Source organism: Macaca fascicularis, chromosome X (genome assembly GCF_037993035.2).
Source record: "Macaca fascicularis isolate 582-1 chromosome X, T2T-MFA8v1.1".
Taxonomy (NCBI): Eukaryota; Metazoa; Chordata; class Mammalia; order Primates; family Cercopithecidae; genus Macaca; species Macaca fascicularis.
The window spans coordinates 41,457,997-41,481,065 of record NC_088395.1 but is presented as its reverse complement, the minus strand read 5'-3'; the positions used below and the strand labels follow the sequence as shown (position 1 = coordinate 41,481,065).

At 46.8% G+C, this 23,069-nt stretch overlaps 1 non-coding gene across 1 annotated transcript in view; it reads right to left on the bottom strand.

Moving 5' to 3' along the window:
* The window catches only part of LOC102145523 (uncharacterized), a 64,817-nt gene extending 45,778 nt beyond the window's left edge, over positions 1-19,039 (bottom strand). Inside the window, exons 1-2 of the transcript XR_010584141.1 lie at positions 18,949-19,039; positions 18,539-18,616 (exon numbers count right to left, since the gene is read on the bottom strand). This is a non-coding gene — a transcript (uncharacterized protein). The remainder of the gene's footprint in view (positions 1-18,538; positions 18,617-18,948) is intronic.
* Positions 19,040-23,069: the final 4,030 nt, after the last annotated feature.

Below are 23,069 nucleotides of genomic sequence, written 5' to 3'. Positions count from 1 at the left end.
TAGTCTGGCCAGCTGGGTGTGGTGGCTCCCACCTGTAATCCCAGCACTTTGGGAGGCCGAGGCAGGCGAATCACCTGAGGTCAGGAGTTCAAGACCAGTCTGGCCAACATGGCAAAACCCTGTCTCTACTAAAACTACAAAAAAAAAAAAAAAAATAGCTGGGCATGGTGGCGGGCACCTGTAATCCCAGCTGCTCGGGAGGCTGAGGCAGGAAAATCGCTTGAACCCGGGAGGTGGAGGTTGCAGTGAGCCAAGATCATGCCATTGCACTCCAGCTTGGACAACAAGAGCAAAAATCCATCTAAAAGAAAAACAAAACAAAACAAAAAAACCAATCTGGCCACCAACATGGCGAAACCCTGTCTCTACTAAAACTACAAAAAAAAAAAAAAAAAAAAATTAGCCAGGCATGTTGGCGGGCACCTGTAATCTCAGCTACTCAGGAGGTTGAGGCAGGAAAATTGCTTGAACCTGGGTGGCAGAGGTTGCAGTGAGCCAGGATAGTGCCATTGCACTGCAGCCTGGGCTACAAGAGAGAAACTCTGTCTCAAAAAAAAAAAAAATTGTTTTAAAGCCCCAGAGAACAACCAAAACAGGCAATCAGAGTTGATGCAACCCTTCAAAGAAGAGACACAAACTAGGTGAGATGTGCATCTAACTGATTTTTCCTCTCAAGACATTTTCTTTCTTTTTTTTTTTTTGGGGGGGGGGGGACAAGGTCTCTTCTCTCTGTTGCCCACGCTGGAGTGCAGTGGTGCAGTCTCGGTTCACCACAGCCTTGACCTCCCTGGGCTAGGGTAATCCTCTCACCTGAGCCTCCCAAGTAGCTGGGACTACAAGTATGTATCACCATGCCCAGCTAATGTTTTGTAGAGACAAGGTGTCACTATGTTGCCGAGGCTGGTCTTGAACTCCTGACCTCAAGAGATCCTCCTGCCTCAGCCTCCCAAAGTGCTGGGATCACAGGCGTGAGCCTCTGGGCCCGGCTCTCTCAGGGCATTTTCAAGTCCACACAGCACATGGGGAGTGAAGCTAAAGGAGAAAGCAAGCTGAGCTGACAGCTTAGAGATCAGCATTTATAGCTGCCACAGTGGCTGGAAATTGAGGAGGGAAAACATGGAAAATAGGGAGCCTCAAAAGAGGAGCCACAAAGTTGGTATACAGGTTCCCCTTATGTCTTTGACTGAGTTCTGAAGGGCATATGTGTGGGATGACTCCAAGGAGCCCAAGGGGAAAGCAAGAACTAAACACCGAAAGACCTAAACACAGATTTTAGCAATTGCCCAGTGACAGGAGGCAGTTTAAGAGTTCAAGGTCCTGGCTGGGCGTGGTGGTTCAGGCCTATAATCCCAGAACTTTGGGAGGGCAAGGCAGGCAGATCACTTGAGGTCAGGAGTTTGAGACCAGCTTGGCCAACATGGTAAAACCTCATCTTTACTAAAAATACAAAAAAAATTAGCTGGGTGTGGTGACGGGCACCTGTAGTCCCAGCTACTCGGTGGGCAGGTAGTTGGGGCTACAGGTAGAATTGCAGTGAGCTGAGATCATGCCACCGCACTCTAGACTGGGCAACAGAGCAAGGCTCTGTCTTTAAAAAAAAAAAAAAAAAAAAGTTCAAGGTACGCCAAGTTAGAGGAACTTGTCAAATACCTTGAGCTTTCCACTGAAACCCCAAAGGACCATGCCTCAGGAGTGAAGACCATTTCCCAGGACTAAGGGCAAAACTCAAGTAGGCCTACCCTTAAAAAGCCTAAAACCAAGCCTTTCAGGGATCAAGATGATCTGCCAGTAATTTAACTGAATGCCAGAACAAAATTCTACACTCTTCAACAGAAGACAAGAGAATCCAGAGTTTCTACCACTGCCATCCACAGTATCCAGTATACAACCAAATACTACTAGACATGTGAAGAAGCAGCAAACATGACACTTATCAAGAAGAAAAAAAAAAAAAAACAGGCCGGGCGCGGTGGCTCACGCCTGTAATCCCAGCACTTTGGGAGGCCGAGGCGGGCGGATCACGAGGTCAGGAGATCGAGACCATCCTGGTTAACACAGTGAAACCCCGTCTGTACTAAAAATACAAAAAAATTAGCCGGGCGTAGTGGTGGGCGCCTGTAGTTCCAGCTACTCGGGAGGCTGAGGCAGGAGAATGGCGTGAACCCGGGAGGAGGAGCTTGCAGTGAGCTGAGATCACACCACTGCACTGCACTCCAGCCTGGGCGGCAGAGCGAGACTCTGTCTCAAAAAACAAAAACAAAAACAAAAACAAACAGCAGAAGCGGATTCACAGACAACCTGCATGTTGGAATTACCAAGCAAAGATTTGCTATAAATATGTTAAGGAATTTACAGGAAAAGATGGGTATCATGGGCAAAGACATAGGAAATCTGAATTTTAGAAGAGGTATGGAAACTCTAAAAAGGAACCCAGTAGAAATCTTAGTACTGAAATAAGACAATAGCTAAAATTTTAAAAATTATTGAATAAGATATATAGCAGATTAGACACTGCAGAAGAAAATCTTCATAAACTTGAAGAGAGGCCAATAGTTATTCACCAAAGTGAAGCACAGAGAGAAAAAAAAAAAAAGGACGGGGGGAAAAAAGGACGGGGGGAAAAATTATCAGAGCCTCAATGACCTGTGGAACAATATCAAGCAATTAGACTAATATACATGTATGTGGAGTCTCAGAGGAGAGAAGATACAGAATATGGCTAAAAGATAATTGATGACAGTTTCCAAATTTGATTAAAACAAGAAGCTTAGCAAGCCCCAAGTAACATAAAACACATACACACACACACACACACACACACACACACACACACACACACACGGCCCATCATAGCCAAACTGCTGAGAAACAAAGATAGAAAATTCTTAAAAGTATCCAAAACAAAAAGACATGTTACATAGGGTAAAAAACAGTAAAAGAGAATCACAGTTACGGTCTGAATGTTTATATCCGCCTTCCAAATTTATGTGTTGAAATTCTAACCCCCAAAGTGATGGTATTAGGAGATGGAGACTTTCAGAGGTGCTTAGGTCATGAGAGTGGATGATCAAGAATGGGATTAGTGGCCAGGCACAGTGGCCCATGCCTGTAATCCTAGCACTTTCAGAGGCCGAGGTGGGTGGATCGCTTGAGCCCAGGAGTTTGAGACCAGTCTGGGCAACATGGCAAAACCCTGTCTCTACCAAAAAATACAAAAATTAGCTATGTGTGGTGGCATAGTCCCAGCTACTTGGGAGGCTGAGGTGGGAGGATCACTTGAGTCCCAGCTACTTGGGAGGCTGAGGTGGGAGGATCGCTTGAGCCCAGGATACAGAGGTTGCAGTAAGTGGAGATCATGCCACTGAATTCCTGCCTGGGCCACAGAGCCAGACCTTGTCTTTAAAAAAAAAAAAAAAAAAAAAAAAGGGATTAGTGCCCTTTAAGCACTGAATGAAAAGCAAAATCTGGCAACCTAGAATTCTGTCTCTCTCCAGTGAAAATATCTTCAGAAATGAAGGGCAATAGAGATACTTTCAGATAAACAAAATCTGAGAAAATTCTTCTCCAGCAGATCTTCTGCACAAAAAATGAAGACATTCTTCAGTCTGAAGGAAAATGCTGGTAGATGAAAATTAGGTCTACAGGAAGGAATAAAGAGTGATGAAAAAGCAATGGAAATGGTAAGTATGCTACTAAATATAAAAGACTACTGGCTGGGCACGGTGGCTCACCCCTGTAATCCCAGCATTTTGGGAGGCCAGGGCGGGCGGATCACGAGGTCAGGAGATTGAGACCATCCTAGCTAACAAGGTGAAACCCTGTCTCTACTAAAACTACAAAAATTAGCTGGGCATGGTGGCGGGCGCCTGTAGTCCCAGCTACTTGGGTGGCTGAGGCAGGAGAATGGCGTGAACCCGGGAGGTGGAGCTTGCAGTGAGCCAAGACTGTGCCACTGCACTCTAGCCTGGGCAACAGAGTGAGACTCCATCTCAGAAACAAAAACAAAAAAAAAAGAGTTGAATGGGCAAACAAATGATATAGCCATACAATGGAATATCACTCAGCAATCAAAAGGAATGACTATTGGACAGTTCGCAAAAAAAGATGTACAAATGGTCAAGAAACATGAAAAAATGCTTGGCCAGGCACGGAGGCTCACACCTGTAATCCCAGCACTTTGGGAGGATGAAGTGGGTGGATCACAAGATCAGGAGTTCAAGACCAGCCTGGCCAACATGGTGAAACCCTGTCTCTAATGAAAATACAAAAATTAGGCGTGGTGGCCTGTACCTGTAATCCCAGCTACTTGGGAAACTGAGGCAGGATAATTGCTTGAAACCAGGAGACAGAGGTTGCAGTGAGCTGAGATCGCACTACTGCACTCCAGCCTGGATGACAGAGTGAGCCTCTGTCTCAGGAAAAAAAGAAAAAAGAAAAAATGTTCAACATCACTAATGATCAGGGAAATGCAAATCAAAACCATAATGCAAAACCACCTTGCTCCTGCAAGAATGGCCATAATCAATAAATCAAAAAATAGTAGATGTTGGTGTGGATGTGGTGAACAGGGAACACTTCTACGCTGCTGGTGGGAATGTAAACTGGTACAACCACTATGGAAAACAGTGTGGAGATTCCTTAAATAACTAAAAGTAGAACCATTTGATCCAGCAATCCCACTACTGGGTGTCTACCCAGAGGAAAAGAAGTCATTATATGAAAAAGATACTTGCACACACATGTTTATAGCAGCATAATTCGCAATTGCACAAATATGGAACCAGCCCAAATGTCCATCAGTTAACAAGTGGATAAAGAAACTGTGGTATATATATGTGATGGAATACTACCCCGCCATAAAAAGGAATAAATTAATGGCATTCACAGCAACCTGGATGGGATTGGAGACTATTATTCTAAGTGAAGTAACTGAGGAATGGAAAACCGAACACCATATGTTCTCACTCATAAGTGAGAGCTAAGCTATGAGGATGCAAAGGCATGAGAATGATACAATGGATTTTGGGGACTCAGAGGGAAAGGGTGGGAGGGGGGTGAGGGGTAAGACTATAATTTGGTTTCAGTGTTTGTTGCTCAGGTGATGAGTGCACCAAAATATCACAAATCACCACTAAAGAACTTCCTCATGTAAGCAAATACCACCTGTTCCCAAAAAACCTATGGAAATTTTAAAAAATGAAAGAGAAAAAAATAATGTTAAAATTGCCAAAAAAAGGAATGACTATTGATACCTACAACATGGATGAATCGTGATAATTCTGCCGAGTGAAAGGAGCCAGACCAAAAAAAGAAAGAGTATATATTGTGTGATTCCACTTACATAAAATTCTAGAAACTGCAAACTAATCTATAGTAACAGAAAGATCAGGGGTCGCCTGGGGATGAGTAGGGAGGCAGAGAAGGGTAGGAGGGAGAGGTTATAATGGGGCATGATTCTTGGGGGTGATGGATATGTTCATTATCTTGATTGTGGTGATAGTTTCATGAGGATACACTTTAAATATTAATTGTATGTATGTAGGTATGTCTTATATATATGACTATACAGAATGTAAAAATAACTCCTACAAATGAATAATGAAAAGACAAGTAAAAATGGATGATTGCTTTCACTTTGCCAGTGAAGAAGAAGAAGAAAATTTTTAAAAATTTATTTTAAAAAATGGATAAAAGACTTGAATGCTTGACAAAAGAATAGGCCGGGTGCGGTGGCTCACGCCTGTAATCCCAGCACTTTGGGAGGCCGAGGTGGGCAGATCACCTGAGGTCAGGGGTTCGAGAACAGCCCAGCCAACATAGCAAAACCCCATCTCTGCTAAAAATACAAAAACTAGCCAGACATGGTAGAGGGTGCCTGTAATCCCAGCTACTCAGGAGACTGAGGCAGGAGAATCACTTGAACCCAGGAGGCAGAGGCCGCAGTGAGCTGAGATGGCACCACCGCACTCCATCCTGGGTGACAGAGTGAAACCTTGTCTCGAAAAAAAAAAAAAATAGAATATATTACATGGCCATTAAGCACATGAACAGGTGCTCAGCGTCATTAGGCATCAGAGAAATGCAAATTAAAACTACAGTGAGATTTCCCTACACATTCACTAGAATGCTAAAATTCAAAAGACTGATAACCCCAGATGTTGATGAGGATGGAGAACAACTAGATTCTTTCGCATAGTTGATGGGAGTGTAAAATAGTTCCATAGCTTTGTAAAACTTTGGCAATATCTATTAAAGCTAAACATATGCCTGTCATGTGATTCAGCAATTCCACTCCTAAGTATTTGCCCAAGAAAAATGAAAAAAAAAAAAAAAAAAAAAAAAGTCCACAAAGAGACTATAGAAGAATGTTCATAAAGGCTAATTTATAATTGATAAAAAATAGAAATTACCCAACAGTAGAATGGAGAAATAAATTATAATTTATTTGTAGAGTAGAATACTACTCAGCAATAAAAGGAACAAACTACAAGCAATAAAAACATGTTAAAAGAAACTTGACACAAAAGAAACATACTATACAATGACATTTTTTTTCTTTTTTTTTTCTTTTTTTTTTTTTTTCAAAGATGGAGTATCACTCTGTCACCCAGGTTGGAGTATAGTGGTGCAATCTCACCTCACTGCAACCTCTGCCTCCTGGGTTCAAGCAATTCTCCTGCCTCAGCCTCCCGAGTAGCTGGGATTACAGGCACACACCACCATGCCTGGCTAATTTTTGTACTCTTAGTAGAGACGAGGTTTCACCATGTTGGCCAGCCTGGTCTCAAACACCTGACCTCATGATCCACCCTCCTCAGCCTCCCGAAGTGCTGGCATTACAGGCACCCACCACCACACCCAGATAATTTTTGTATTTTTAGTAGAGATGGGGTTTCACCATGTTGGTCATGCTGGTCTCGAATTCCTGACCTCAGGAGATCTACCTGCCTCGGCCCCCCAAAGTGCTGGGATTACAGGCATAAGCCACTGCACACAGCCTATATGATAACATTTACGTGCAGTCCTAGAACAGAGCTGCTGGGAGTGGCTCAGGGCAGCTCAACAGAACAAGACCTACAGATGGAAGCAACCCCAAATGACAGCAAATATCTACAGGACGTAGTTTAGGTACTGTGGTAACATATGTTATCTGGGTAATAAGAACATGTATAATACTACTCAAATTAACTAAATTGTATGGGTTTCTTTTGCTCTTATAACAATGAGCTTTTTGTTGTCGTTGGTGGTGGTGTTGTTTTTTGAGATGGAGTCTCGCTCTGTTGCCCACGCTGGGGTGCAGTGGCGCCATCTTGGCTCACTGCAACCTCCACCTCTTGGGTTCAAGTGATTCTCCTGCCTCAGCCTCCCAAGTAGCTGGGACTACAGGCACCTGCCACCACACCTGGCTAATTTTTTTGTATTTTTGGTAGAGGCGGGGTTTCACCATGTTAGCCAGGCTAGTCTTGAACACCTGACTTCAGGTGATCCGCCCACTTTGGTCTCCCAAACTCCTGGGATTACAGGCATGAGCCGCCGCACCTGGCCAACAACCAGCTTTTTTTTTTATATGGAGTCTCGCTCTGTCGCCTAGGCTGGAGTGCAGTGGCGCGATCTCAGCTCACTGCAAGCTCCGCCTCCCAGGTTCACGCCATTCTCCTGCCTCAGCCTCCCAAGTAGCTGGGACTACTGGCGCCCGCCACCACGTCCGGCTAATTTTTTATATTTTTAGTAGAGACGGGGTTTCACCATGTCAGCCAGGATGGTCTCAATCTCCTGACCTCATGAGCCACCCGCCTTGGCCTCCCAAAGTGCTGGGGTTACAGGTGTGAGCCACCGCGCCTGGCCCAACAACCAGCTTTTAATAAGAATTTGCTTAGGGCCGGGCGTGGTGGCTCATGCCTATAATCCCAGCACTTTGGGAGGCTGAGGTGGGTGGATCTCTTGAGGTCAGGAGTTTGAGACCAGCCTGGCCAACATGGTGAAACCCCATCTCTACTAAAAATACAAAAATTAGTTGGGCATGGTGGCATGCACCTGTAGTCCCAGCTCCTTGCGGGGAGGGGGACTGAGGCAGGAGAATCACTTGAATCCGGGTGGCAGAGGCTGCAGTGAGCCAAGATCATACAACTGCACTCCAGCCTGGGCAATAGAGTGAGACTCCATCTCAAAAAGAATTTGCTCAGGGCTGAGCTTGCTATGGACATTATTCCATTTAATATGACAGCCATACAAGATAAGGATTATTCTTCTCTTCTCATGAAAGAGGAAACTGAGGTTCAGGGCAGTTAAATGATGCCAACCTTTGTTTGTTTTTCACTATACTGTACTATCTCACACCCCACACACCTAGCCTTTCTGAACTTTCATTGCTTTAACTGTAAACTGAAGAAACTGCATACTATGGTTTGAATATGTCCTCCTGAGTTCACGTGTTGGAGACTTAAACCCCACTGCAATCATGTTGAGAGGTGGGCTCTTTAAGAGGTGGTTAGGTCATGAGGCCTCTGCTCTCATGAATGGATTAATGTCATTATTGCAAAAGTAGATTTGTTATAAAAGCACGTTCAGCCCCCTCTTGCTCTCTCACACTTCCACCTTCCGCCATGGGATGGCGCCGCATGAAGGCTTTTACTTGATGTGAGCCCCTCAATCCTAGACTTCCCAACCTCCAGAACTGTAAGAAGTAAGTATCTGTTCTTTATAAATTGCCCAGTCTCTAGTACTGTTACAGCAGCATGAAATAGACTAAGACACTGCACATCCTGGTCTTTGAGAGAACTTGTAGCTTTCATTTGCCACAGTCTGACAGCAGGTGTTGCCAACCACTGCCTCTAAGAAAAAATACCCCACTCAGAGTTCCATGTGTCTCTGCCACCTCCTCCCAGCCACAGCTGTTTGCACCACAGATGAACACTTTGACCTAAACAGAGCTAATTAGATTCATTCCTTCTCCGTGAAAATGGAATAGGCACTGAATGACTGGTCAGTAAGGTCATGTGAACACCAACCTGTCTAGCTTTGGGGCTGGGGTTTGTACCAAAGCCATGTGCAGGTCAAAGTTATGGGGGAGCAGGAGCAAAGGGCAAGGTGAAGAAGCTGGTGTATTATCTTAATCAGTTCAGGCTGCCGTAACACACTATCGTAGACTTGGTGGCTTACAAACAACAGAAATTGATTTCTCACAGTTCTGGAGGCTGGAAAATCCAAGAGCAAGGCAGATTCTGTGTCTGCCGAGGGCCCACTTCTTGGCTTATAGACAGTTGTCTTCTCACTGTGTCCCCACATGGTGGAGCTCTCTGAAACCTTTTTTTTTTTTTTTTTTTTTTGAGACGGAGTTTCATTCTTGTTGCCCAAGCTAGAGGGCAATGGCATGATCTCGGCTCACTGCAACCTCCGCCTCCCGGGTTCAAGCGATTCTCCTGCCTCAGCCTCCTGAGTAGCGGGGATTACAGGCATGCGCCACCATGCCCAGCTAATTTTGTATTTTTAATAGAGACGGGGTTTCACCATGTTGCCCAGGCTGGTGTGAACTCCTGAGCTCAGGTGATCTGCCCACCTCAGCCTCCCAAAGTGCTGAGATTACTGGCATGAGCCACCGAGCCTGGCCTCTGAGGCCTCTTTTATGAGGGCACTAATTCCATTTGTGAGGGTTACACTCTCAGGACCTAATCCCCTCCTAAAGGCCCCACCTCCTAATACCATCATCTTGGAGAGTTGGATTCAATATATGAATTGGGTGGGGAATGAGGGTCACAAACATTCAGACCATAGCATGTGTTCTGGCTCCCCAGCACCATTTAAGCACTCTTTCTACATTTAGGGAATTTCCAACATCGTAAGTCCTGCCTCCTCATGATGGAAGCCAGAAACTTTCTTTCTCAACTCCCTTTGCAGTTAGGGCTCAGGCATATGACATAGCCTTGTCAATCAGACACCCAGTGAGACTTGGATTCAGAAGTAGGTACCAGGCAGAAACCAATGTCTGGCCAGAATGGTGGCAGGGGCTTTTAGGCTTGCATTTCTGGCACCCAGTACCCAACATGATTCCCTGGAGCTGCCAGGTATGGCCACCAATGGCAGTGACCACAGGGTTTTTGCTGGAGCTGGGCACTTCCTGGTTTGGGCATTGCTCTGGGCAGTGTGGCCTCTAGTAGGAAGCCTGAGAATACCTAATGTCCCTAAGTAAACTCCTTGACTTCGACGACCTAAAGTAGATGCTTTGCAACAAGAGTCCTGAGCAATATCCTGAATCAGACAGGCTCCATTAATCTCTCTAGAACCATCTCCCTCTTCCTGGCCTCTCCTCTTTTCCTGAAGAACTACGTGATGCAATGGCAGGATCTTGGCTCACTGCAACCTCCACCTCCCAGGTTCAAGCGATTCTCCTGCCTAGTCTCCCAAGTAGCTGGAACTACTGGCATGCACCACCATGCCCAACTAATTTTTGTATCTTTAGTAGAGACGGGGTTCCACCATGTTGACCAGGCTGGTCTTGAACCATCTGGTCAAGTGATCTGCTCTCCTCAGCTTCCCAAAGTGCTGGGATTACAGGCATGAGCCACTGCACCCGGCCAGTGACCTCTTCACCTTAGCAGAGAAAACAACTCAAATTCAGGACCATGCAGCACCCCTCAACCAAAAGGAAACTGCTCCCCATTCACTGACAGGAAATACATAACATCAAATCAAACACTGTTTAGGACATCCCTGGTTTTGCTGAATCCAAATGAAAAAATAGCCTCTCCCGGAATCAGCAGTGAGCATTCCAAAAACAAGTCTCCTTGGCTATTCAGAGCTGAGTTCCATGGGAATACCTTGGCCAGAAAAACATTTACCAAATTAAAAATAAAGATTACAGTTTGTGAAAAGAGAAGGTGAAACTCATTTGGCAGTTGCTTAGCAATTTCTCTTCTTGCACCAGTATTTTGGGTAAGGATCCATCTGGAAATTGGAAAAAGGCTTCAGTGCTTTTTATCCCAGTGTGAGGTAGGGAGGGGAAGATGAGAAACAAATGTAGCAGGACTGCCCTGGGCTCATGACAGGTCCCTACTCAGCCAGCCTCTGTCATCACTCCGGGATTCACATGCAAGGCTTTCCAGAACATTCGGTCTTAAAATACTCACCCCGAGGGCACAGCCTCTTGACCTAGTTCTCTCATAAACTCTGAGGACACTAACTCTCATCCCTGTTCTCTCATACTGCTTAAAAAAAAAAAAAGAAAAATCCTCAGGCTGGGCGCAGTGACTCACGCCTGTAATCCCAGCACTTTGGGAGGCCAAGGCAGGTGGATCACCTGAGGTCAGGAGTTCAAGACCAGCCTGACCAACATGGTGAAACCCTGTCTTCACTAAAAATACAAAAAATTAGCCAGGTGTCGTGGTGGTCGCCTGTAATCCCAGCTACTCAGGAGGCTGAGGCAGGAGAATCACTTGAATCCAGGAGGTAGAGGTTGTAGTGAGCCGCGATCGCACCACTGCACTCCAGCCTGAGCGACAGAGTGAGACTCCGTCTCAAAAAAACAAAAAACAAACAAAAAAAACTCAGACAACCTCTCTCAGTTTCCTCATCTGTAATGTGTAGACAGTTATGGGGGGCCGATGTGTCTTGTTGCTTGACATAGCTGTGAAAACACTGGCCCAAGCCAGGTGTGGGCTCTATGAACCATTCCTGTCACAGGATTAAACCTCATCAAGGCACAAATCCTTCAAAGACCATGCAGAGGCCAGGCGCAGTGGCTCATGCCTGTGATCCCAGCACTTTGGGAAGCCAAGATGGGAGGATCATTTGAGCCCAGAAGTTCAAGATGGGCCTGGGCAACATGGCAAGACCTCATCTCTACAAAAAATACGAAAATTAGCCAGGTATGATGATGCACACCTGTACTCCTAGCTACTTGGGAGGCTGAGGTGGGAAGATTGCTTGAGCTGGGGAGGTCGAGGCTGCAGTGAGCTGTACCTGTGACACTGCACTCCAACCTAGGCGACGGAGTGAGATCCCGTCTTTAAAAAAAGGATCGGCTGGGCATGGTGGCTCACACCTGTAATCCCAGCACTTTGGGAGGCCGAGGTGGGCGGATCACAAGGTAAGGAGTTCAAGACCAGCCTGGCCAATATGGTGAACCCTGTCTCTACTGAAAATACAAAAATTATTCAGGCGTGGTGGCATGCACCTGTAGTCCCAGCTACTCGGGAGGCTGAGGCAGAAGAATCGCTTGAACCTGGGAGGCGGAGGTTGCAGTGAGCTGAGATCGCACCACTGCACTCCAGCCTGGGCGACAGAGACTCCATCTCAAAAAAAAAAAAAAAAAGGACTATGTGGAAATCTGCCCTAGAATGGAAAGCATGACACCAGTTGTCAGAATACTGAAGTTATTACTTGGGGTAGGCTGCAAAAAGGAGTCTGGAGTCTAGGATGTTTCATTTCCAAGGCTGAACATTAGAATCGCCTTGTGGAGCTTTGAAAACTCACAGCACCCAGGCCATACATCAGATCAATTACATCAGAATCTTCAGGGGTGGGATCAGGCATTGGTATGTTTAAAGCTCCACAGGTGATTACAATATGCAGCCAAAGTCAAAAATCAAGGGTCTAGATGCACCAATTTTATAAAAATGGGATTCATCTGTGTGATATAAAGAATCACAAAGTGTAATGTAGAGTTACTATATGACCTAGCAATTCCATGCCTAGGCATATACCTAGAGGACTTGACAGCAAGGTCTCAAAGAGACAGTTGCACATGCATGTTCACAGCAGCATTATTCACAAAAGCCCAAGGTAGAAACAGTAAATGTCCATCAGTCAATGGATGGATAGGCAAATGTGACATAGCTATACAACGGAGTATTATTTGGCCTTAAAAAGGAATGAAGGCCTGGCACGGTGGCTCACGCCTATAATCCCAACACTTTGAGAGGCCAAGGTAGGCAGATTGCTTGAGTCCAGGAGTTCAAGACCAGCCTGGGCAACATGGTGAAACTCCATCTCTACTAAAAATATAAAAATTAGCTGGGCTTGGTGGAGAAGCGTGCCTGTAGTCTCAGCCACTTGGGGGGTTGAGGCAGGAGAATCTCTTGAGCCTGGGAGGTCCAGGCTGCAGTGAGCTGTGATCATGGCACCACACTCCAGCTTGGGTGACAAAGCGAGACCCTGTCTCAAAAACAAACAATAAAAAGGAATGAAGGACTGACACATGCTACAACATAGATGGACCTCCAAAACATGCTGAGTGACAGAAGCCAGTCATACAAGGCCACATACTTTATGATTCCCTTTATAGGAAATGTCCAGAATATGCCAATCCATAAAGACACAAAGCAGATTCATGGTTGTCAGGGGCTGAGGAGAGGGAAGAATAGGGAGTGACTGCTTAATAGACATGGGGTTTCCTTTTGGGGAGACTAAAATGTCTTGGAACTAGGTAGAGGTGATGGTTGCACAACATTGAGAATGTGCTAGATGCCACCAAATTGTACACTTTAAGATGGTTAATGGGCTGGGTGCAGTGGCCCATGCCTATAATCCCAGCACTTTGGGAGGCCAAGGCGGGTGGATCACCTGAGGTCAGGAGTTTGAGACCAGCCTGGCCAACATGGTGAAACCCTGTCTCTACTAAAAATACAAAAATTAGCTGGGCGTGGTGGTGCGTGCCTGTAGTTCCAGCTACTTGGGAGGCTGAGGCAGGAGAATAGCTTGAACCTGGGAGGTGGAGGTTGCAGTGAGCAGAGAATGTGCCACTGCACTCCAGCCTGGGCGACAGAGCAAGACTCCATCTCAAAAAAAAAAAAAAAAAAAAAAAAGAAGAAGAAGAAGAAGAAAATAAGATAGTTAACAGTTAATTTTATCTTGTGTGAATTTTACTTCAGTTTTTTAAAAATGTTACAAGGTGTCCCTGAATCTGGGAAAATAAACACCAGAAATGGCTCCCTGCTTGCGTGTCCTTTTCGGGTGTCCTGGCCAGCCCCTGAGCTGCAAGGAGGCAGGGATGGCCAGCCTCAGGCACCGCATAATGAGGTCTAATGCAGACCAGCTGAGCAGTTTCTCTTTCCTAAGCCCTCGGCTTTTCAAATATGTGCTTTCCCACCTTGAGGTTTGCTAGGAGAACAGTTACTTGGTGTTTCCAACCACAGACTGAGGTTGGAATGTTTCTTTATTCTCATTGTTTTAAAAGAACTTGTTCCTCATGAAACCAAAAATAGCAAGGGAAAATATGGTCAAATTTCTGGTTTCAGCAAAATCTATTTAGCTACCTTGGCTCTAGAAATCATTCTCCTTCCATTCTTGGCAAATGCTACCAAGTAGCTCCTCGGACCAAAACCCAATGCTGGATCTTCAAAACAAGACTGGCTGGAGGAAACAGAAGTGCAGTAGCGGAGACCATGCCGTGGCCTTTGGCCTCCTGTGACCCCAGAACTTGGTTTGCACCCCATGCAGGTACCTTTTGTGACAGGAAAGAAAGGATTTGAGCTGCAGTTTTGCTGGTTAACGTAAGTCATAAGGGATGGAGAAATCCATGTTTCCAGAGGGGTAGTCTGCTGTTGGCCTCGCAGGTCTGGTGAAACGTGGAGATGAACATCTGTCCCATCTGAGGAGAAGAACGCAAGGCCCCAGAAAGTCCTCCGGGCCTAAGTATTAACAATCACCTCAAACTGGAAACAAATGCCCAACAATAGGGGAATGGATAAACTAACCAGTCAGTCTGTACAAATGAATATTACTAGGCAATCAAAAGGAAAAAACTACTCTAACCCACATAATAACATTGATGAATCTCACATACATATTGCCTGATACACCACAGTACCTGACACACCACAGTGCCTGACACACCACAGTGCCTGACTGTGGACAGTGAAGGATTTTTTCTGCTTCTGGTACAGCCACTCTCTCCCTCTAGCCTTCTTTTTTTCTTTTTTTTTGAGACAGAGTCTCGCTCTGTCACCCAGGCTGGAGTGCAGTGGCCGGATCTCAGCTCACTACAAGCTCTGCCTCCCAGGTTCACGCCATTCTCCTGCCTCAGCCTCCCAAATAGCTGGGACTACAGGCGCCCGCCACCTCGCCTGGCTAGTTTTTTGTATTTTTAGTAGAGACGGGGTTTCACCGTGTTAGCCAGGCTGGTCTCGATCTCCTGACCTCGTGATCCGCCCGTCTCGGCCTCCCAAAGTGCTGGGATTACAGGCTTGAGCCACCGTGCCCGGCCTCTTTTTTTCTTTTAAGTCAAGTTGATTAAGGTATACTTTACTTACAATAAAATGTACCCATTTTAAGTGTGCAGTTCGGTAAGTATAATACATGTATACATGCCTGTGTAACCACCACCCCAATCAAGACTTAGAACATGTCTGGACGGGCACCCAGCACTTTGGGAGGCCGAGGCAGGAAAATTGCTTGAGGTCAGGAGTTCAAAACCAGCCAGGGCAACATGGCGAAACCCCATCTCTACAACAAAAAACAAGAATTAGCCGGCATGGTGGTGCATGTTTAGTCCCAGCTACTCGGGAAGCTGAGGTGGGAGGATGCTTTGAGCCCAGGAAGTTGAGGCTGCAGTGAGCCATAATCGTACCACTGCACTCCAGCCTGGGCAACAGAGCAAGACCCTGTCTCAGAACAACAACAACAACAACAACAGCAACAGCAAAAACACCTAAAACATTTCTACCACCCAGAAAGTTTCCTCAGGCTCCTTTGACTTCAGTCCTTTCTCCACCTCTGGCTCCAGGCAACCACTGATCTGCTTTCTGAACTACAGATTAGTTTTGCCTGTTTTAGAACTTCACAGAAATGAAATCAAGGCCGGGTGCAGTGGCTCACACCTGCAATCCCAGCACTTTGGGAGGCCGAGACAGGTGGATCACCTGAGGTCAGGAGTTCAAAAACAGCCTGGTCAACATGGCAAAACCTCGTATCTATTAAAAATACAAAACTTAGCAGAGCATGGTGGGGGGCACCTGTAATCCCAGCTACTCAGAAGGCTGAGGCACGAGAATCGCGTGAACCCGGGAGGCGGAGGTTGCAGTGAGCCAAGATAGTACCACTACACTTCAGCCTGGTCAACAGAGTGAGACCCTATTCAAAAACAAAAAACAAAAAACAAAGCAAAACATGTAGGCATTCTAGTTGTATGAGTGGCATCTCATTGTGATTCTATTTCCTATAGACTTCCTTTAAAATGCAAATCTTGGTGGGGCACAGTGGCTCACACCTGTAATCCCAGCACTTTGGAACGCCAAGGCTGGCAGATCACTTGAGGCCATGAGTTCAAGACCAGCCTGGCCAACATGGTGAAACCCCATCTCTACTAAAAATACAAAAATTAGCCGGGTGTAGTGGTGGCGCACGCCTATAATCCCAGCTACTCCAGAGACTGAGGCACGAGAATCACTTGAACCCAGGAGGCAGAGGTTGCAGTGAGCCGAGATCGTGCCACTCCACTCCAGCCTGGGCAACAGAGCGAGACCCTGTCTCAAAAGAAACACACACACACACAAAAACACAAACACACAACCCCTGACCCTCTTTGAAGACTCAGTGTAGAGAAAGTCACATGTGAAAGACCCTGTAAAGCAAGTTAAGGGGTTCAGATATTATGCTGTGAACAGCGGGAAGACCCCAAGGGTTAACATGGGGGGAGGAGGTGGAGGTATTTGCACTTATGCATCTGAGAAGTGGGGCACTTCCAGGAGCCCTGTGTGTCCAGAGGAGAATTTCTCTTGCCCCAAATTTCCCTGTTGCGAGCCACTTCTGATTTTCCCAAGGTCTTGTTTTGTGAGGCTCACTTAGTCATTTTTTTTCTGGCCAAGGAGGTAGAGCAGTATCCCCGCCTGCTTCTCGGGAACATATTGTCCGTATTGCTTGTGACTCGCAGTCAGAGAAATATTCTCTGTGCTTGCTAGAGTGTGTTTTAAATTAAAGTGCCAGGGGATGTGGAGATGGTCATTAATTTTAAGTGCATCTATTGTTAGCAAATGATGTCACCGCTGAGCTCTCCAACTTGTCACAAGAAGTCTGGATATATTTCGGGTTTCTGTAGCAGGGACAGTTCCTGTTTTGCAGTGTGCGGGCTATGAATACTGTCTGTTTTCTGTGAGGAACGGTAGAGCTTTTGGTGCACGTTTAAAATGATACTGGCTGTTGGAAGCAAACGGTCTGTCCCAATGAGTCAATCAAATTTCATATTTTTTCAAGGTAGGAGGAATGGCAAGAAGTTGGCTGTTAGTAATTATATAAATATCAACCTCCGTTCTTTAGAGCCTCCTCGAGGTAGGAAGTCATGTCCTATTTATCAGTGTTCCATGTGCCTTGCTCCAATTTTTTTTTATTGCTTATTTATTGAATCTCTTATAAAAGAATTTTCTCAAGGACAAAGACCATGCTATTATATCCCTCATAAATATCCCTTGAGCGTATTGAAGGCACACAGTGTATGCCTGTTGGGTGACTGAACAGAGCAAGTTCTGGTTTTTGAAAAGGTGGAATAAAGAAGAAGAAAACTCCATTACTCCCGTTTTAGAATGATCCGGTAAAATGTTCTCTACCAGCATCGCATACAGAAGTCTATTACATAGATCATATCTCAAAGAATTAAATTCACTCAAGGGTTAGAAAAAAACAGATTCTTTGTGTAGAATCATTTACTGAAGAATTTAAAGGATTTTTCCTCAGGCTATCTCAGTCAGATTGGAACAGCTAGAGCCGGGCAAAATATTTCATAACAAGTCTTCTTGGTATATTAAAGTGCACATAGCAGAGCGAGAAACTTTGACAAATAGCTTCAATATCCCATAATCCCACAATTCTAAGACATTTTTCATTTTTTCTTTTTCCTTTAGGAAGATGGTTTTTTTTAAGGGACTTTTGTTTTTAACTAAATGAGTTTAAAATAATGTGATTAGAAACCACTGTAGGCCGGGCATGGTGGTTCACGCCTGTAATCCCAGCACTTTGGGAGGCCAAGGCAGGCGGATCACCTGAGGTCAAGAGTTCAAGACCAGCCTGGGCAACATGGCGAAACCCCGTCTTTACTAACAATACAAAAAATTAGCTGGGCGTGGTGGCAGGTGCCTGTAGTTCCAGCTACTCAGGAGGCTGAGGCACAAGAATCACTTGAACCTGGGAGGCAGAGGTTGCAGTGAGCCAAGAGCCATGTCACTGCACCCCAGCCTGGGTGACAGAGCGAGACTCCATCTCAAAAAAAAAAAAAAAAAAGAAAAGAAAAGAAAAGAAAAAAACCACTGTAGAACTGTAGCTTTTGGTTATTACACCAATGAATTCATATCTGAAATTAGAATAAGAAAATCACCAAGAGGACTGTTTCATATATTCGGCTCAGGAGTTTTGTTTTAAGCAAAGAAAAACCCCCACCACCTGCTGTTTTCTTGCTTTCTCTATCCCCTCCCCCACAATCACAGGGTCAGTGAAACCTGATCAGAAGTGTCCAGATACAGCTGTCCCAGAAGCCACTTTAAAGACTCCTTGGGCAGAAACTCTGTGGCTTCCATGCCTCTTCCCAACCCCTGCACCCACCAGCAGGAGAACTCACCATGCAGAAGCAGGACCAACATCCCTCGGCCTTTCATCCACCCGGTGGCTTAGGACCAGCCAGCCGTGGGATCCCTACCTGAGGGGAGAAAGGACAGGTCACCTAGTGCCTGGGAGGGCCCTGTGAGAACCCTCCCACGCCTCCACACTTCCTCCTGAATGCCCTGCCTTTCTTTCTTCCTTACATCCCTTCCTTCCTAATGACCCTGGTGTTGGGCTAAGACAAACCAGTAACAACAGGCACTCAGCAGCTCCCCGCAAATGGGCAGCTTGGATCCATTAGGAAACCCTTCGCCAGGCTACAGCCCTGACAGCAACTCAGATGGCATCACTGACAACCCAGCAAGGAAATGGATGGAGAGGAAACCCCTGCAGAGAAGCATTAATGAATGGTACTCAAATGTTGCTTACCGTCTTGGGAGTCTGTCTGGTCCCGCTCCTCTGAGGTGCCCCTCCACTCCCCCAGCCCATCCATCTCCCAAGTCAGGCAGTCACAAATGCTAAAAATGGTCTGAGAGAGAAGTGAAGGTGGGGGTCGGGAGGCGGGAGCAAGGGGTGAAGAGGCATAGTTGCTTGTGCAGGTTTGAGTGCTTATTTTTCTTTCTCCAGATTTAATGGCAGGAAAATCCTCTGTATCAGATGAGGATTAACAGAGATGAAAGAATGTGTCTGCCTTTCGAATCACTAAAGCCAGTGACAGATTTTGCTGACATACCAATCGGCTTTATCCCTGGGCCTTGACCACCCTGGCCCTCCCGTCCTCTCTCCATCTGCCTGGCCGCTTTCTCTCCTTAAACCCTCCCCAGACCCTGCCCCCTTCTCTGACCCCAGCCCCAGCCCCAAGCAATATGTAGCCCAACATTGGCTTCCTGCCACCCAAATAGCATTATCAGCATTTTCAACAAGGATGCATTATATAACTTGGAGAGCTGGAGAAGGGACAGAACAGCTTAAAACGTTTCCCTGAAATGCAGGCTGCTGATTTCCTTTCTTTGAAGTGGCTGATGGTGAATGATCCAAAAACGGACTGGAGAGAGAGTCCTTCCACTACAGGCAGGCTACAGGTTCCCATTGGAGTTAAGGCTGGTAGTGGTGGCCTAAGGCAGTGGGTCCAGGAATCGGGACCTTCGGAATCTGACTGAGGTTTCTGAAACCCACCAGGACTCAGTTTAGGTCCTGGCTACTCAGTGCGGCCAGTGGGCCAGCAGCAGTACCTGAGAGCTGGTTAGGAAAACACAATCTCAGCACCTTCTGCCCCTGCCCCAGACCTGTTGAATCAGCATCTCCATTTTTTTTTTTTTTTTTTTTTTTTTGAGACGGAGTCTCACTCTGTTGCCCAGGCTGGAGTGCAGTGGTGCGATCTTGGCTCACTGCAACCTCCACCTCCCGGATTTAAGCGATTCCCTTTCCTCAGCTTCCTGAGTAGCTGTGACTACACTATGCCCAGCTAATTTTTTGTATTTTTAGTAGAGACGGGGTTTCACTATGTTGGCCAGGATGGTCTTGATCTCTTGACCTTGTGATTCACCCGCCTCGGCCTCCCAAAGTGCTGGGATTACAGGCGTGAGCCACCACGCCCGGCCAGTATTTGCATTTTAACCAGGTCGGCGGAGAGGGAGATTCCTGTGCCCAGTAAAGTTTAGAAAGCCCTTTTTTAGGAGACTGGTGGAGGGGGTCTGATCAAAATGAGGGTGGCAGGGGGGCCTGTTTAGCCCTTCTGGCCAGCAGTTCAGGTGCCCCCAAATTCTCCTGGCCCCAGCAAGGCTCTGCTGTCTGCTGGGACAGCACTTCCAGGTATCCATGGCAACCTGCCAAGTTCTGGCCACGCAGGACTTGGTGAGCCAGGGCTGATGAGAGGAAGCCAGGAGTTCCCTGCCCACAAAAAGGGTTCCGGATGTGAATCTAGGCATCTCAGGCCACGGTGCCCTAGGGAATTTTTGCTTTCTTCCATTTGAGCCTTGAAAGCCAAAATGTGGCTGAACTTGTCTAACCTGCTGGAAAGAAGAGAATACGAGGGATGGGGTAGGGATGTGGGTGGGGAAGGCCTCTCAAATGACATCTCTGTCCCCAGGGTTGGACTCGCCCCGCTTATTAGATGAGAGCGATGGGCAGCCCTCTCATTGTGACCACCAGTGTTGGAGGTGTCCCTGTAGCCATCACGCCAAGCCTTGGCCCAGCGAAGCCCCCACTCTCCCAGCAGCAGTCCAGAGGCTGAATCTCGACTGTAAAAGCCAACCTGTCTGCACCCACAACCTTTGTTCGCAGCTTATTGGGTCCACCTTGCCTTCAATCTTCTCCAGGACAGGGGGCCTGGTGCTCTGGCACTGGGATACCACTAAGGAAGACCTTCTTCTCCACCTGTGAACTGAAACATTTCTCCCAAGTGGAAAATAAGGAGGCATCAGAGACTCTTGGCATAAAAAGGAAGGAGCCCATCCACCAAGTGAGCTGGTACCACCGACTTGGGAGGATAAACAGCCCTTAATCAAAACCTTGCTCCAGGGAGAAAAGCAGGTGGCCCAGGGTTATTACAGGAAATGTGATTGACTGACGTCCCCTGGGAGAGAAACTTTAAGCTCAAGATGGGAGAAAGACCTGCCCTTTCAGAGCTTACTCCAGCCACTCGTGGGCTGCTAGGGGAGGGATTTTTTTGTTTTTGTTTTTGAGATGGAGCCTCACTCTGTCCCCCAGGCTGGAGTGCAGTACAACCTCTGCTTCCTGGGTTCAAGCAATTCTCCTGCCTCAGCCTTCTGAGTAGCTGGGACAATAGGTGAGTACCACCACGCCTGGCTAATTTTTTTTTTTTTTTGTATTTTTAGTAAAGATGGGGTTTCACCATGCTAGCCAGGTTGGTCTCGAACTCCTGACATCAAATGATCCACTCGCCTCGGCCTCCCAAAGTGTTGGTATTACAGGCGTGAGCCACTGTACCCGGCCCTCCTGGGGTAGTTTTGTGCCCATGCTAGCTCTCACTCATCATGCAGTTGGTAGCCCATAAAAGGAGCCGGAGGAGGGAGGACGGGTGTGTAAGTGACATTGAGAAATAGTGATGACCCAAGATGCATGATTTTGCCAACCTCCGCCTCCTGGGTTCAAGCAATTCTCCTGCCTCAGCCTCCCAAGTAGCTGGAACTACAGGCGCCGGCCACCATGCCTGGCTAATTTTTGTATTTTTAGCAGAGATGGGGTTTTGCCATTTTGGCCAGGCTTCCCCACCTTGGAATTGGTAAGAATTACCGATTAATTAAGACAGCTGGCGACTACTGGAGGCTTTGCCTGCTATCTGGAGGACACAGATTTGCCCTCCAGCTTTTCTGCCCTGTAGTGACAATTCATAGACACCCCAACCCTGGGTAGCCCTGGGCCTTTGCTTTGCTCCTTTCTTTCCCCACTTCTCCACCTGCTGAAATCTCAATCCACCTGCTATGCTTAGCATAAGCGCTACCACCTCTAAGAAATGAATCCCCTCCCAGTGCCCTCCCTTCTCACTTGCAGGCATCTGCCTTGAATTCAGTGTGTGTGTGTTTGTTTGTTTTGAGACTGAGTCTCGCTCTGTCACCCAGGCTGGAGTACAGTGGTACGCTCTTGGCTCACAGCAACCTCTGCCTCCTGGGTTCAAACAATTCTCCTGCTTCAGCCTCCAGAGTAGCTGGGATTACAGGCATGCGCCACCATGCCTGGCTAATTTTTGTATTTTTAGTAGACACTGGGTTTCGTCACATTGTCTAGGCTGGTCTCAAACTCCTGACCTCAAGTCATCCACCCACCTCAGCCTCCCAAAGTGCTGAGATTACAGGCGTGGGCCACCGCGTCCAGCCTGAGCCACTGCACCCAGCCAAAGTTCATAGTGTTTGGATGGATGGCCTCCTTGGAGGGGCTGTGCTTGATCCAAGTCTGCACCCCACAATGTCTGGCTGGTGTCGTCTTCAGACGGGGCAAGAGGCAGGGAGACACAGGGCAAGGAGTCATTGGGGCCAAGACACTTGCCCACCCAGAACCATGTCCTGGATACCTGCGACCTGGGAATTCCCTGCCAACAGGTTCTGAACCCACTTCTCTAGGTCCAGTCTCCTGAAGGTGGATGGTCTCACCAATGTGCACACTAGAGAGGTGACCCTTTAGGGAGCAGACATTTGCAGAGATGGGGACAGAGCTTGGATATGAGGACGTGAAAGATCCCTCATAGCATGGGATGGATCCGGCCTGGGAATAGAAGGAAGCCACGCCATGGCCTTAAGCTGTGCCATCACACCTAGAATGCTGAGGAATGCAAGAATTGCAAACTTGAACTTGACCTTCCAGATTGTTAGGAAGGTGTATCTGCTCAGATAGGAGGATAAAACATGTTTTATTTAACAGTTTGTTAGCTTGATGTGTAGCTTTTAAATATTCAGACATACAGCCTGTGGTCCTCCCTGCCTACTGTTGCCCCAGGCCCCAGAAACATTGGGCCTGAGCCTGTGTTTGGCACAAAGGCGGAAGTGCACAATTGTTTGCTGAAGGGAATTGAAGCCCATGTGAGAATTTGTAAG